Source organism: Choloepus didactylus, chromosome 15, assembly GCF_015220235.1.
Source record: "Choloepus didactylus isolate mChoDid1 chromosome 15, mChoDid1.pri, whole genome shotgun sequence".
In the NCBI taxonomy this organism is placed as follows: domain Eukaryota; kingdom Metazoa; phylum Chordata; class Mammalia; order Pilosa; family Megalonychidae; genus Choloepus; species Choloepus didactylus.
In genome coordinates, this window is record NC_051321.1 from 5,656,849 (window position 1) to 5,671,216 (window position 14,368).

The following is a 14,368-nucleotide window of genomic DNA, read 5'->3' on the forward strand; positions in this document are numbered from 1 at the left end:
TTATATTGAGATCTTTCGTCCATTTTGAGTTAATTTTTGTGTAGTGTGTGAGGTAGGGGTCCTCTTTCATTCTTTTGGATATGGATATCCAACTCTCCCAGTCCCATTTGTTGAAAAGACCATTATGACTCAGTTCAGTGACTTTGGGGGCCTTATCAAAGATCAGTCGGCCATAGATCTGAGGGTCTATCTCTGAATTCTCAATTCGATTCCATTGATCTATATGTCTATCTTTGTGCCAGTACCATGCTGTTTTGGCAACTGTGGCTTTATAATAAGCTTCAAAGTCAGGGAGTGTAAGTCCTCCCACCTCGTTTTTCTTTTTTAGAGTGTCTTTAGCAATTCGAGGCATCTTCCCTTTCCAAATAAATTTGATAACTAGCTTTTCCAAGTCTGCAAAGTAGGTTGTTGGAATTTTGATTGGGATTGCATTGAATCTGTAGATGAGTTTGGATAGAATTGACATCTTAATGACATTTAGCCTTCCTATCCATGAACATGGAATATTTTTCCATCTTTTAAGGTCCCCTTCTATTTCTTTTAGTAGAGTTATGTAGTTTTCTTTGTATAGGTCTTTTACATCTTTGGTTAAGTTGATTCCTAGGTACTTGATTTTTTTAGTTGCTATTGAAAATGGTATCTTTTTCTTGAGTGTCTCTTCAGTTTGCTCATTTCTAGCATATAGAAACATTACTGACTTATGTGCATTAATCTTGTATCCCGCTACTTTGCTAAATAAAAATATGGAACGCTTCACGAATTTGCATGTCATCCTTGCGCAGGGGCCATGCTAATCTTCTCTGTATCGTTCCAATTTTAGTATATGTGCCACCGAAGCAAGCACCAGCCAAGAATTCTTTATCTAGCAAAGCTCTCCTTCAAAATTGAGGGAGAGTTTAAAATTTTCACAGACAAACAAAGGCTGAGAGAATTTGTTAACAAGAGACTTGCCTTGAAAGAAATACTAAAAGGTTGGAGAGTGGGGCTCTGCATGGGAAGAGGCCAAGGAGGACAGTGCAGAGTAGTCACTGAGGCATGGAAGAGTGGGAGGGGCTGCCATTTCAATAGGTGCTAAAGACGGTAGGCTGGCGGAGGCTTGGAGAGACTCCATAGGCCCAGAAGTCCTTAAGGGACCTGCAGAAAAGCACTGCTTTGAAGGGCCTGGCTTCAGCAAGGCTGCCCCAGGTGTTCTTGGTTTGTTATTGCTACCATCTCTCCCAGGTCCCATGAGATGCCTGATGCTGCTGAGAGGCTGCCTGGAGATGGTGATTAAACAGCACCAAGGGGAAAAAGGCACCCAGCGCAGTGTACTATACATGTATACACTAGTCACTCAATACATGCTCTTTTCCTGGCAACTGAAGATTTTGTTCTTCTGCCCCCTTGTGGTGTTTGGCAGCATAACCTAACTGGAAGACTGGCCCCTCCCTTTATGTAGATAACCAACAACTGTCTCTAGCTCATGACTCAGTGACGTGGATTCAACATCAACCTCAGAGCCCACAAGCAAGGTCTCTGCACAAGGGTGAGCAAGGCCCAGCTCCTCCTTTATGGATTTTGGGAAGTAATTAGTGAAATGAGGCCCAGGAATAATTAACTGAAAAAAAAAATCATGTACAATATAGGAGTGAAGGCCATTTGAAATGCAACACAAACATATTTGAGTTAAACATGAATTTTATTTGATTTTCTATTCTAAAAGTGAGTATTATTTAAGTGAAAGTTGTTGAGAAGTAAATATTACTTAATTAGCAGTTAAAAAAATGATATTGGAGAAAAACCTTGATCTTGGCTAACAGAGCTTTGTTTAATTAACCATAAGAGAATTTAATCTCCATTGACTAAATCAACACTTGGTTCTCCTATAACCGCCTTCCTTATTTTCTACCTGTTCTAGTTTGCTGATGCTTCACTGGAGGATGGCCAATGGCGTCTGGAAAACCTCTGTTAGCTGGGAAGGCACGTGGCTGGCATCTGCTCCAAAGTTCTGGTTTCAAAATGGCTTTCTCCCAGGACGTTCCTCTCTAGCAAGCTTGCTCCTCTTCAAAACGTCACTCACAGCTGCACTGAGTTCCATCTCCCTGAGTCAGCACGTTTATATGGCTCCACTGATCAAGGCCCACCCTGAATGGGTGGGGCCATGCCTCCATGGAAATATCCCATCAGTTATCATCTACAGTTGGGTGGGGCGCATCTCCATGCAAACAACCTAATCCAAACATTCCAACTTAATCCCCACTATTACGTCTGCCCCACAAGATTGCATCAAAGAATATGGCTTTTTCTGGGGGGACATAATACATTCAAACTGGCGCACTACACTTTCTTAGCCCTTTTTTTCCCAGTTGGTCTGCATATATTAAAAGCAATGACTTTCTGTGCCTAGGTTGGCTCCCCCGATTTGACATTCAACTAGGCACAGGTGTCTTTACATCCATGAGCCCCTCTCAAATGATAACTCTCTAGAGACAAGAAGCCAGGCTTGCTTCATTCTTCCTACACCATGTTTTGCCAAACTGCCATGGTTATTAAGAAACCCAACAAATATGCATGCTTAAAAAACACTATTCCCCAATGATTCCTGGGGAGCAACAACCAAAGGTGATAGAATCCAGTGGGCTAATTAAGGCTAATTAAGGCCTAAAACGTATGGCATTCCTCTTTGGAGCATTTTGATTATGTGTCAGTCAGTGAACCAATGATGTGATTAAAAAGATACACTAGTCAAATACATTTGAAGAAACTGCTCATTTCTTTCTTTAGTGAGATCCAGTTACGTTCCTTCCTCTGATTCCAATAAGACATTGGCTTTTGTTCTCCATTGTTCTGGTGGGTGGCCCCCTTTTGTCATGGAGGCATTGCCTGAGGGAGTTGGCGAAATGAGTGTCCAGGTTCAGCTTAGAGGAGGGATTTGGCCGGTCTAGGGTGTGCACGTCATCCTCTGTACACTGGTAAGAAAGGCAGCAGGTGAGAGTATATTAGAAAGCTACTTACTGGGCTGCCTCCAGAGACGGTACCTGAGCTTGATTTTTATAGATTTAACAGCTCAGAGAAGTTTTCACACAGAACCAGGCTTGTGGCTCATTTGTTCCACATTTTGTCCCAGTCTGGAAGTAGAAGGAAGAAAGTTGGAAGGTAAGAACTAACGGTGTTGAAAATACACCATCCAAGACAATGCAGGGATTTCTCTTCTCGAAGAGCCTTGGTTGGAAATGGACAAAAGTGACAAAAAAGAGCAGAGGCTTCTCCCTTATCTGTTAACTCTCATGCATTTAAAAGTTGGTGGGTGGTGCTATTTTACTCTAAAGTTATTCAGCTAGATTGATGTTCACATCTTTATAGATCAGAGATTTTTGAGTGAACAATTTGCTACAAATATCCAAACATAAATAACTCCTGCAGCCCAATATGACTGCAGTGCCTACAGATTCACCATTTTGAAATTTGCCTGTTCAGTTTTCAGTTCTAACCCTGTATGTTGTAGCTTCTTTCTTTGCAGTCAGGATAAAATATCTGCACATCTAGGATTATCTTTTAAAGGGGAAGATATTTACTGAAATATATTATTGTTTATAATTTTTGAATTCTGCTAATGGATAAGTTTTCAGAAACATTAACATGAAACAATGGCAGAGATTTCCAATACAAAGGACATGCCTGGGTGACTGTTTCAAATCCCTCTTGATTGAGCCACAGCATTTCCATTTTGGAAGTTTTCTTAAATGACTCTTTGACTTTTTCAAAGAAATATCTGTCCAATTTGCAGAAAATGCTAGACTCAAAATAGTCAAGAAGAATTAACTCTATTATTAGGTATCAAAATGCAGAGATGTCTGATACTTTTTCCACAGCAAATTAGCATGACAAAAACGCAGATTGAGTCCAGAGACCTAGAATGTGTGCACTGCTCTGCCACTAACTGGCAGTCCTACTTTGCCCTCTTTCAGGTTTCATTTATATTATCATGGCTGGAAACAGATTTAATCTATGAGGGATCTCAGATTGGTAATGGCCATCTGGAGGACAATGATGAGAAAGGTTGTGAAGATGAGTCAAGATGAAGCAGGTTAAGAGTAGAGTGATTGATTATTAATGTCTGCCATCAGCATGGAAGTAAGGATGGAGAAATGAGTGCAATCTATTTGTCATCTCTGGAAGATGATCTCAAAAGTCCTTCCAGCTAAAAAATGCTTGAATTTTGTAACTTACTTGTGCCAGTTTGAATGTATTATGTCCCCCCAAATGCCATTATCTTTGATGTAATCTTGTGTGGGCAGATGTACCAGTGTTGATTAGATTGTAATTCTTTGAGTGTTTCTGTGGAGATGCACCCCACTCAACTGTGGGTGATGACTCTGATTGGATAATTTCCATGGAGGTGTTACCGCACCCATTCAGGGTGGGTCCAAATTAAATCACTGGAGCCATATAAATGAGCTGACAAACAGAAGGAACTCAGTGCAGCTGTAAGTGACATTTTGAAGAGGAGCTACAGACAAGAGGGACACTTTGAAGAATGCACAGAAGCTGAGAGAGTAGCTGCGGATGAGAGACAGTTTGAAGACCACCATTGAAAGCAGACTCTTGCTCTGGAGGAGCTAAGAGAGGACAAACACCCCAAGAGCAACTGAGAGTGACATTTTTGAGGAACTGCAGCCTAGAGAGGGACATCCTGGGAGAAAGCCATTATGAAACCAAAACTTTGAAGCAGATGCCAGCCAAGTGCCTTCCCAGCTAACAGAGATTTTCCGGACACCACTGGCCATCCTCCAGTGAGGGTACCTGATTGTTGATGGACACTTTATGGACTTAAGACTGTAACTTTGTAACCAAATAAACCCCCTTTTATAAAAGCCAATCATTTCTGATGTTTTGCATTCTGGCAGCATTCGCAAACTAGAACAGATTTTGGTACTGAGAGTGGGGTGCTGCTGAGTTTGCAAATACCATATATGTTGGAATGACTTTTTAAATGGATAAGGGGAAGATTCTGGAAGATTTGTGAGGAGCTTGATAGAAAAGGCCTAGACTGCTTTGCAGAGACTGTGGAAATACGGACTCTCAAGATTCTTCTGATGAGGGCTTGAGCAGAAATGAATGTGTTGTTGCAAACTGGAAGGAAGGTGACCCTTGTTTTAAAGTGGCAGAGAATTTGGCAAAATTGAGTCCTGTTGTTGGATGGAAGGCAGAATTTGAAAGCAATGACCTGGAATATTTAGCTAATGAGATTTCCAAGCAAAATATAAAAGAAGTAGCCTGGCTTTTACTTGCAGTTTATCGAAAAATGTGAGAGGACAGAGATAAGCTGAGAAATGAACTCTTAGTTTCAAAGAAACCAGAAATTGATGGCCTGAAAAACTCGGGGCTTCCAGGGGGTTTAACCCCAGAAGCTACAGCCTAATGTGAGGATGTAACCAAACATGGAACCCAGCCACCATTTCAGTACAAGCCAAGATTGGAGAACAAGTTAAGCAGAAAGGATTTGTGGAAAGCCCTATTGTCTGACAGCTTTGACCCCTGTGTGCTTCATGCGAAGCCAACAGAATTTTTGCGAGATCTTTATAGACAGAGATGCTGCCAGTCTGGATTGGAGGAGACAGACAAAGAACAAATTGAAGGAAAAATTTCTCCAAAGACAGAGCCATGGAGGTTGAGGTCTGGAGTCAAGAGGTCTTGGTCTGGGAGAGCAGAGTGGCCCACACTCACGGAAAGGGTGAGTTTGCCCTGGAGGTCGAGGGCGGGCCTTCCGCCTCGATGCTCAGGAAATGTCTTGCCCCACCAAGCCCCAAAGAGGGTGGGGCACATTCCCAGAGAACTGGGGAGAGCCTGGCTGCCACCCCACTGTTCTGAAGGGGTTGAGCATGTGCCCCAGAGATGGAAGGGAATTTGGGTGCTGCCCCAATGTTTGAGGAGGGTGGGACTGAGAAGGTGGTCTCCCCAATGTGTGGCTGTGTTGGAGAACTCACCCCAGCGTTTGGAGAGGAAAGGGCTGCTGAAAAGGCCCTTAGGAAAGGTTAGACTCCTGCTCTCTCAAGCCCCAAGGATGCAATGTTGTTCTGTAAATGGCTCTCAGACTTTGAAATCTAATGGAGTTTGTCTTGCAGGTTTTAGGAACTGTTTTTGTCCTGTGAACCCCGTTTTCCTTTCAGTTTCACTTATGGCAATGGGAATATTTACCATATGAATGTCCCTCCTTTGTATATTGGAAGCACATAACTTGTTCTAAGTTTACAGGTCCACATTCAGAGGGGAATTTTGCTTTTGGACAGACCACACCTGTAACTGATTTAATGGGATCTTATACTTAACTATTGTTACTGAAATGATTTGTTTTTGTGATATTGTGATGGGATGAATGTATTTTGTATATGGAAAGATTATGTCATTTTGGGGTCCAGGGTGTGGAATGTGCCTGTTTGAATGTATTATATCCTCCCAAACGCCATTATCTTTGATGTAATCTTGTGTGGGCAGATGTATCAGTGTTGATTAGACTGTAATTCTTTGAGTGTTTCCGTGGAGATGCACCCCACCCAACTGTGGATGATGACTCCGATTGGATAATTTCCATGGAGGTGTAACCCCACCCATTCAGGGTGGGTCCAAATTAAATCATTGGAGCCATATAAATGAGCTGACAAACAGAAGGAACTCAGTGCAGCTGTGAGTGACATTTTGAAGAGGAGCTACAGCCAAGAGGGACACTTTGAAGAATGCACAGAAGCTGAGAGAGTAGCTGCGGATGAGAGACAGTTTGAAGACCACTGTTGAAAGCAGGCTTTTGCTCCGGAGAAGCTAAGAGAGGACAAACACCCCAAGAGCAACTGAGAGTGACATTTTTGAGGAACTGCAGCCTAGAGAGGGACATCCTGGGAGAAAGCCACTTTGAAACCAAAACTTTGGAGCAAATGCCAGCCATGTGCCTTCCCAGTTAACAGAGATTTTCCGGACACCATTGGCCATCCTCCAGTGAAGGTACCCGATTGTTGATGGACACTTTATGGACTTAAAACTGTAACTGTGTGACCAAATAAACCCATTTTATAAAAGCCAATCCATTTCTGGTGTTTTGCATTCTGGCAGCATTAGCAAACTAGAACGTTACTTTAAGCCAATACAGATCAAACCATAATTTTTAGTTGGAAATAATTATTTGAAGGGACTTGGCAAAGGTTTTAGTTTTTTTTTTTTTGGGGGGGGGGATCTATCTTCCCACCCCTAAGCTTGATCCCAGGATGCAGAGTTGGATAAGGAATTTTTCCTTGCCCTCACCTGGATCCTTGGTGACAGCCCCCAAACTTTTTTTCATTATTTATTGTAGAATATAACATATATACGTAAAAGTGACAACTTTTCAAGTACAATTTAACATGTAGTTAGCAAATTTCAAAAATATTATAGGTTACAATTCCACAGTTTGTTACTTCTTTATTATAAAATATAGCACATATACAAAAAGGTAATATCTTTCAAAGTATGATTTAACAAATAGACAAATAGGAAATTTCCAAAGTTATTAGGAGTTATAGTGCATAGTTTCAGTTATTTCCTTATTGTGAAATACAGCATGTATACAAAAAGGTAAAGCTTTCAAATTACCATATAACAAGTAGCTATAGAACAAATTTCAAAGGATGCTATGGGTTACAGTTCCACCATTTCAGTTCTTTCCCTCTAACTATTCTAATACTCTAGCAACTGAGAAAAAGAAAATTATATAAAGATTCAATATTCATAATCCTCTGTTAAATTCCTTCTTGTCTGTTGTGACCCTTCCTCCAGTTTAATCACTTTCCTGATCTTCAGGGATGTCCAGGCAGTGATCAGCCTAACCTATTCATGATGAAAAGGGGTGTCAACCTTATGAGCAAAGGGGACACATCTAGTTGATGCTCATGAAGAGGCTGTTGCCTCTGGGTTTTGGGACTTAGCTGGCATAGGAGAACTCTGAATGATCTAAGTTTCTGATGAATAAACTTAGTGAGTGAAACTTTATATATAGAGTCTCAGAGAGGGATCCAGGTATTCTTAAAGGTTGTTGGGACTATGATTGACTTGGGCTTATCATATTGTGTTCATTTGGCATATCTAGGTGAAGCTTGCATAGGAGTAACCTCCAGGATAACCTCCTGACTCTATTTGAATTCTCTTAGCCACTAAAACCTTATTTTGTTGCCTTTCTTTTCCCCCTTTTGATCAAAAAGCATTCTCAATCACTTGATGCCAGGCCAGGCTCATTCCCAGAATCCATGTCCCATGTCACTAGGAAGGCTCATTCATCTTGGGGGTCCTGTCCCACCTTGGGGGGAGGGTGATGAATTTATTTGCAGAGTTAGGTTTAGAGAGAGAAAGTCCACATTTGAGCAACAAAAGAGGTTCTCTGGAGGTGACTCTTAGGCATAATTACAGGTGGGCTTAGCCTCCTCTCTACAGCCATTAGTTTCATCTGAACAAGCCTCAAGATCGAGGGCTTGACTTATAACGTAGGGGGTTCCTAGGTTCACACAGCGTATGTTGTACCCATGACAGCCCCCAAACTTTTATAGACATCTAGTCACTCCCTTTTATTATTCTCCACTATATTCTTCTATGCTTTCCCTTTTGAAAATTCACTCCCTCCTGACCGAGCTTCTCCTTTTCACCATATAACTTCACCTCCTGCTTCTCCGAGTGAACGGAGCGTCACATGGGAGGGAGCGTCCCACCACTCCCTGGAGGCTGTATCTGCATCTTTTCTTCCTTCCTTCCCTTAGTCAAAGAGGGGAAGGTGGTCTTCTCCTTTTCCAGGTTAATCCCTAAACACTCCCTGACCCCCAACTCTTCAGAGATTTTCTCCCTGGGCTATCCCCTCTCCTGTCTCTATTTCCAGCTGGAAACACGAGCTATTTCTAGCTTCCTCCTTCTGATTGGCCCTTTATCCTCTGCATCCTATTAAATACCAAGCAAAATTAAAACCCCCTTCACCTCCTCCTCTGTAACCTCTTTGGGATCAATTACTTGGAGGAGTTGTCCGCATTTTCTGACCCCACACCACTGCCTTGCCTCCCAGTCCCGCTAAAACTGGCTTTGGTCCCTGTTCCTTATTGAAACTCTTCTCTCTACGATTGATGAGTTCTGCCAGGACACACTGAGTTTGAGGTGCTCAGAGGACATCGGGATAGAGACACCATTTAGGCAGACGGCTATACATGCTTGGAGTTCAGGAGTGAGGTCAAGTTTGAAGAGACATGCACCATGTCAGCGTGGGCTGAGGCCGTAGTGGGGCACCACCGAGGTTCCCCGGGGAGAGGAGGTGGAGTGACGGTGAAAACGTGCTACTGGCACAACCACGAGCCGGGGCAGGACAAGGAAGAGACGGGGGGTTCCTGACTTTCCCAGCATCGTTTATTGCTTTCCTCTTTCTTTTCTTCTTGATCTGCCTTGCACACAGTTTGTCTGCTTTATTCACTTTTCCAAGAACTGACATTTGGTTTCATTGGTCCTCTACTGTTTTGCTTTCTTTTTCAATTGTCTATTCTCATTAGGCTTTCATTCCTTCTTTCTTTGCAATCATTTTTTCTTTTCTAGTTTCTTTTATTGAATGCTTAATTATCTTTGACATTTCTTATTTTTTCTAAACGAACTCATTAAATAAATGTCACACTAAACATTTGTCTCTAACAACCATTTCACAGAGATTTTTGTAATTATTCATTCCAATTCCCTCTTTAAACCCAGGAAATTTTTAAGAATCTGTTAAGAATTTGTGTTAATATCCACACATTTTTAATGACCTTTTATTGTTGGTTTCTAATTTAATTGCATTGCGGTCAGAGGACATGGTCCATTTGAGAAAGGTTTTTTGATAATTGTTGAGATGTCCCTTGCAACGCAGTGTATTGATTTATAAATAAAATATTCCATTGCACTTTTAAAGATTATATTATTATAATTTTGGTACATGATTCTAAATATATTTGTGGTATCAAGTTTGGTAATTTTTGTGCTCGAAATCTCTAAATTCACTATTTTTTTTTTGGTCTACTTGATGTATTACATAGAAGCAGGTTTAAATTGCCCATTTTGTAGATTTGTTAAATTTGTCTCTTTCTGTCAGTTCTCCTTTGTTCATTGTGAGCCTACATTGTTTAGTCTTTATCCATATTAACATTTTTTGACTTACTTTCTAGTTTTCATTAATATTGCTATGCCACCTTCCTTTTGGTGAGAATTTTCCTACGCTATCTTTTTCTATCCCTTCACTTCCAATTTTCTTTGACATTTTATTCTAGATAAATTTCTTGTCAACAATTTATAGCTAGATTTAAAAATATATATAACTCCTGTCCTCTGTCTTTTTTTAGAGGAGTTTAACCATTTACATTTATTATGATTACTTGTGTATTTGAATGTATTTCTGCCATTTTATTTTGTGTTTGCTGTTAACTATTCTTTCCCACACCTACTTTCCTGTCTACTGTAATTTTTCTATAGATGGCAGATGATAAATATTTTAGGCTTTGTGGAACAAGAGGCAAAATTGAGGATATTTTGTGATACTTACATGACAAAAGAGAAAAAAAACTTCCACAAAATTTTTATTGAGGACATTCAAATTTTTATAATATATAATGACCTTTTAGTAGAAAATTGAGCATAAAAGGCTAAGAGCCTTAAACAAGTTGATTTTTAAATGGCAAATGCCTTTCCTTGCTTGTCCAACAAATGAGATACTTGGAATCTTACCCGGGTACAGTATTATTTTCAGTTTCTTGTTTTTGGAAGAAATTCTGCTGTGGTGAGACGTCACATTTTAAATTTTCTATCTTTTCTAGCCAACACTGTCCTTGGGCTGGGAATTTATGATGAGTGCTTAGCTGGTGATGCCAATGTATACAGTTATCTCTTCCTCATCACGGGGGTTAGGGGCATGGCACCCCATGATCTCAAAAATCCAAGTAAAATTTTTGGCCCTTCCTTTGTACCAGAGAAGTCTGAATTTTTTATTTTTCTTTTATGGGGGGCTTACAGTGCTTTATTGTAAAATCTGGGTTAAGTATTTGGTCATAGGCTATATGTAGGTCAGTGTTAAAAATACTGTATGAAAAAGAAATTAAAAAAATAAAATATGTTGCTATTACAATACTATACATATATTTTATGTATGTCTGAGTTTCTTAACTTTTTCTGTGTTGTCTGCTGGCCTGCATGTTTCATTTGCAGTTTCCACAAAACTCCCCCCAAATGTGCATTTAATTTCTTATGCTGGCCCATGATAAATCAACATCACCATGGGGAAAATCATGATGTGGAAGGGATAATTGTATATATAATGTGTTCTTTTAATACATCTAAATTTGATAATGAAGTAATCCACACTCAATTGTGCTTTAAAAGTATGACATTTGAAGTCTACTTTTTTCTTCTTATTTTTATATATTGGATATGCACTGATAATAATTTTTTAAAAATCCGTTCTGTCAGCACCCGTGGCCCTCGAGACACTGCACTGTGCCATACTGTACTACACACGCTATACCTGTAATTTGTCATGTGTGTGGCCGTGAGCACCCCCTGTGGTCGTGAAGCTCATCCTCATCACTAAAGAGCCGCGAACCACACACCAGGGACTGGGCTGCCTATGTCCCAGCTATGTCACAAAATATTATTCTTCTTTTGACTTTTTCCCATCCATTTAGAAATATAAAAACCATCCTTAGCTTTTGGACCAAACAAAAATGGAATTGGCCTGCAGGCTGCAGTAAGCTGACTCCTGTATTAGTCTAAAAATAATTTTGAAAGTCCTGCGGAAATTTTTCCAGTTCTTCCTCTCCTATTTGGAAGCTATGGATTATCTTTCTTTTCATTGAGAATTTTTCCTTAATTTTTAAAATCAGACCTACTAAACTATATATTTTGTAGTAAAATACAGTTAGTTGTATTTCTATTTCTTAAAATCAGACCTATTAAATTACATTTTTAAAATAATTACGTTCAAAGCTAGTCATGTTTCTATTGTTTCTGATCCTTTATAAGAATAAGACACAATGGATTAAGAGCTTGAGGACCAAGAATATAGCATTTCTTGGCCGTATTCTTTTTTTCCTAAATTCACTAAATAAATATAATGCAAAATACTTACTTCTAACAACCGTCTCACAAGAACGTTCAGAGATGTTCATTCTAGTTCCCTTTTTAATCCATGGAATTTTTAACAATTTAATCCAAGTACTTTAAAAATGTATTTTAGTATCCAGACATTTTAAATGAGGTTTTTATTGTCAGTTTCTAATTTGATTGCACTGAGGAAAAACATGGAGTTTAGAGTCAGAAAAGTCTGGTTTTAAATCTCAGGCCCTCTCTTGGGCATTCTCTTAACCTCCCTGAGCCTTGGTTTTCTCATTCGTAAAGCTCAGCTAATAACACCTGCCTTGCCTATTAGCTTTTAGAAGTAGAAATTATGTGTGCAAAACCCCTGACTCGCAGGGGGCACTCTGTGAAAATGCAGCCTTCCCCTGACTCACTCAAACCACTCTGCTGCCCCTTGGCTGGGATCCTTTCTGCTGCAGGGGTCTGTGTTCCAGAAAGCAAGGCTCCTGGTTCTAAACGTTTGCTCTGCCTTGAAGCTTTCACTCAGCCCGAGTGCTTATAAAACACTTGAAACCATCACCTTTGAATTCAACACCTCTGTTTCTCACAGGCTGCAGCACCGTCCCTGGTTTTGTGAGAGCAGGCGCGGTGGATGGTGAATTGGACGTGACATTTCAGCAGTGACTCGCCACTCGCCACCCGACACCCAGTTCTGCTGAAAGTCTCCCCATCAGGCAGTCAGGGGGGCTCTGAAGCTGCCATATGAATGACTCCTGTGAAATCTGAGCTGGAAAGAGGGTTTTTCTGAGAGGTCAGAAGAATGTGGAAACATCCATCTTGCTAGTTACTTGAAAATGTATAGCTTTTTCCTGATAGAAATCTCGTTCTGACTTTGTGTCTGCATGAATGACCAGAAATGGTTATGTTTACTAACAGATTTATACATTCAAATCCAGAAAATGAAGAAAATATTCCTGCCAATGATGAAAAAATTAATCTTGTTAATGAAAAAGTATTACTGCCGTAGATTATTTTATGTTTCTTATGTTTTTCATAGATTGTACATACTAGCCAGGATATTGTAGAAAAAGTAAGGAGTCTGTGAATGACCGGTCCCCCTACCAAAAAATTCAGGGACACAGTATCTCTTAAGGATTGTATAACAAGTGATTCATTAAAAGTCTTTCCCCCTTTTTTCCCTTGTAATTTCTTTCTTGTGTTGCATTGTTTAAGCAACGTACCAAATTGCTTTTAATTTCCTCAATTAAAATTTATGATGTTATCAATTCTTTTTAGCAAGAAATAAAATATACATAAAATAAAATTCTAAAAAGGCAGGGTAAATAAATGAATGAGGCAGTTGCAATCCAGTTAAGGTCACACACACACACACAAAAAGCACATGAAGAACTAAGCTCCGTACTTTTAAAGAATCCTGAAACAGAAAACTTTCATTAACGTATTACTTCCACTCCTCACTCGTCCATCTCCCTCTCAACTAACCTGCCCTTAGGCTTCTCAGGATCAGGCAGTCTCAGCCCAGCAAAGCGGGGTTCAGTCACGGCCCAGGTGATGAAGTGAGCTGTGCCTTGGGAAGAGGCAAGTCGCTGGGGCGTGCAGAGCGCAGGCCCAGCCACAGGTGACGGATGGCTGGGACGGAAGTCTGAGTGAGAGTCTGGAGAAGTGCAGACCCATGAACCCTTGTATAAGAAGGCAGTAGAAATTACCCTTTGCACACATGTTATATACCCCTGCACCTTCCACTCTGGTTCAGCCTGGGTACTGTGGAAGGAACACAGAGATGTGATGAGATTGCTGTCCTCAGATCCTTCCTGCCTCCTTGGACGCCAGGCCCTGCCCTGGCCAAGAGAACCAGCAGGGCGTGGATGACTGGGCTAGGGTGGGATGACTGGTTCAGAGAGAAGCGGTGCCCATGGCGACTGCAGAAGGAAGACTTCCTGGACGAGGGGTTTTGAGAGAGCAGGGGTGCATGGGGAAGGGTGGCTGGAAAATCCCTGAGCTTCACTGGCAAATAGTGAGTCGCCTGAAGTATAGTTAATATCTCATCAGGATGTGGGCACCAAGGTGAGCCTAGATTCTCTAGGACATCACTGTCAGTGCTTTCACATTTGAAGTGAGACTAACCAAACCAGTGGCCTCATCTCCAACTACATATCTGAAATGCCTCTCTACCCCAGCTCCAGGCCTCTCTGAATTCCCTCTGCACTGCAGACACCTCCCAGCACAGAGCAGCTACAGGATGCTGACCAGGTCTTCCTCAATCTGTGCAGGCCAGCCC

At 40.9% G+C, this 14,368-nt stretch overlaps 1 non-coding gene across 1 annotated transcript; it reads right to left on the bottom strand.

Moving 5' to 3' along the window:
• Positions 1 to 737: 737 nt before the first annotated feature.
• Positions 738 to 844, bottom strand: LOC119511013. Its single transcript, XR_005212105.1, has one exon. It is a non-coding gene; the product is annotated as a U6 spliceosomal RNA (small nuclear RNA).
• Positions 845 to 14,368: the final 13,524 nt, after the last annotated feature.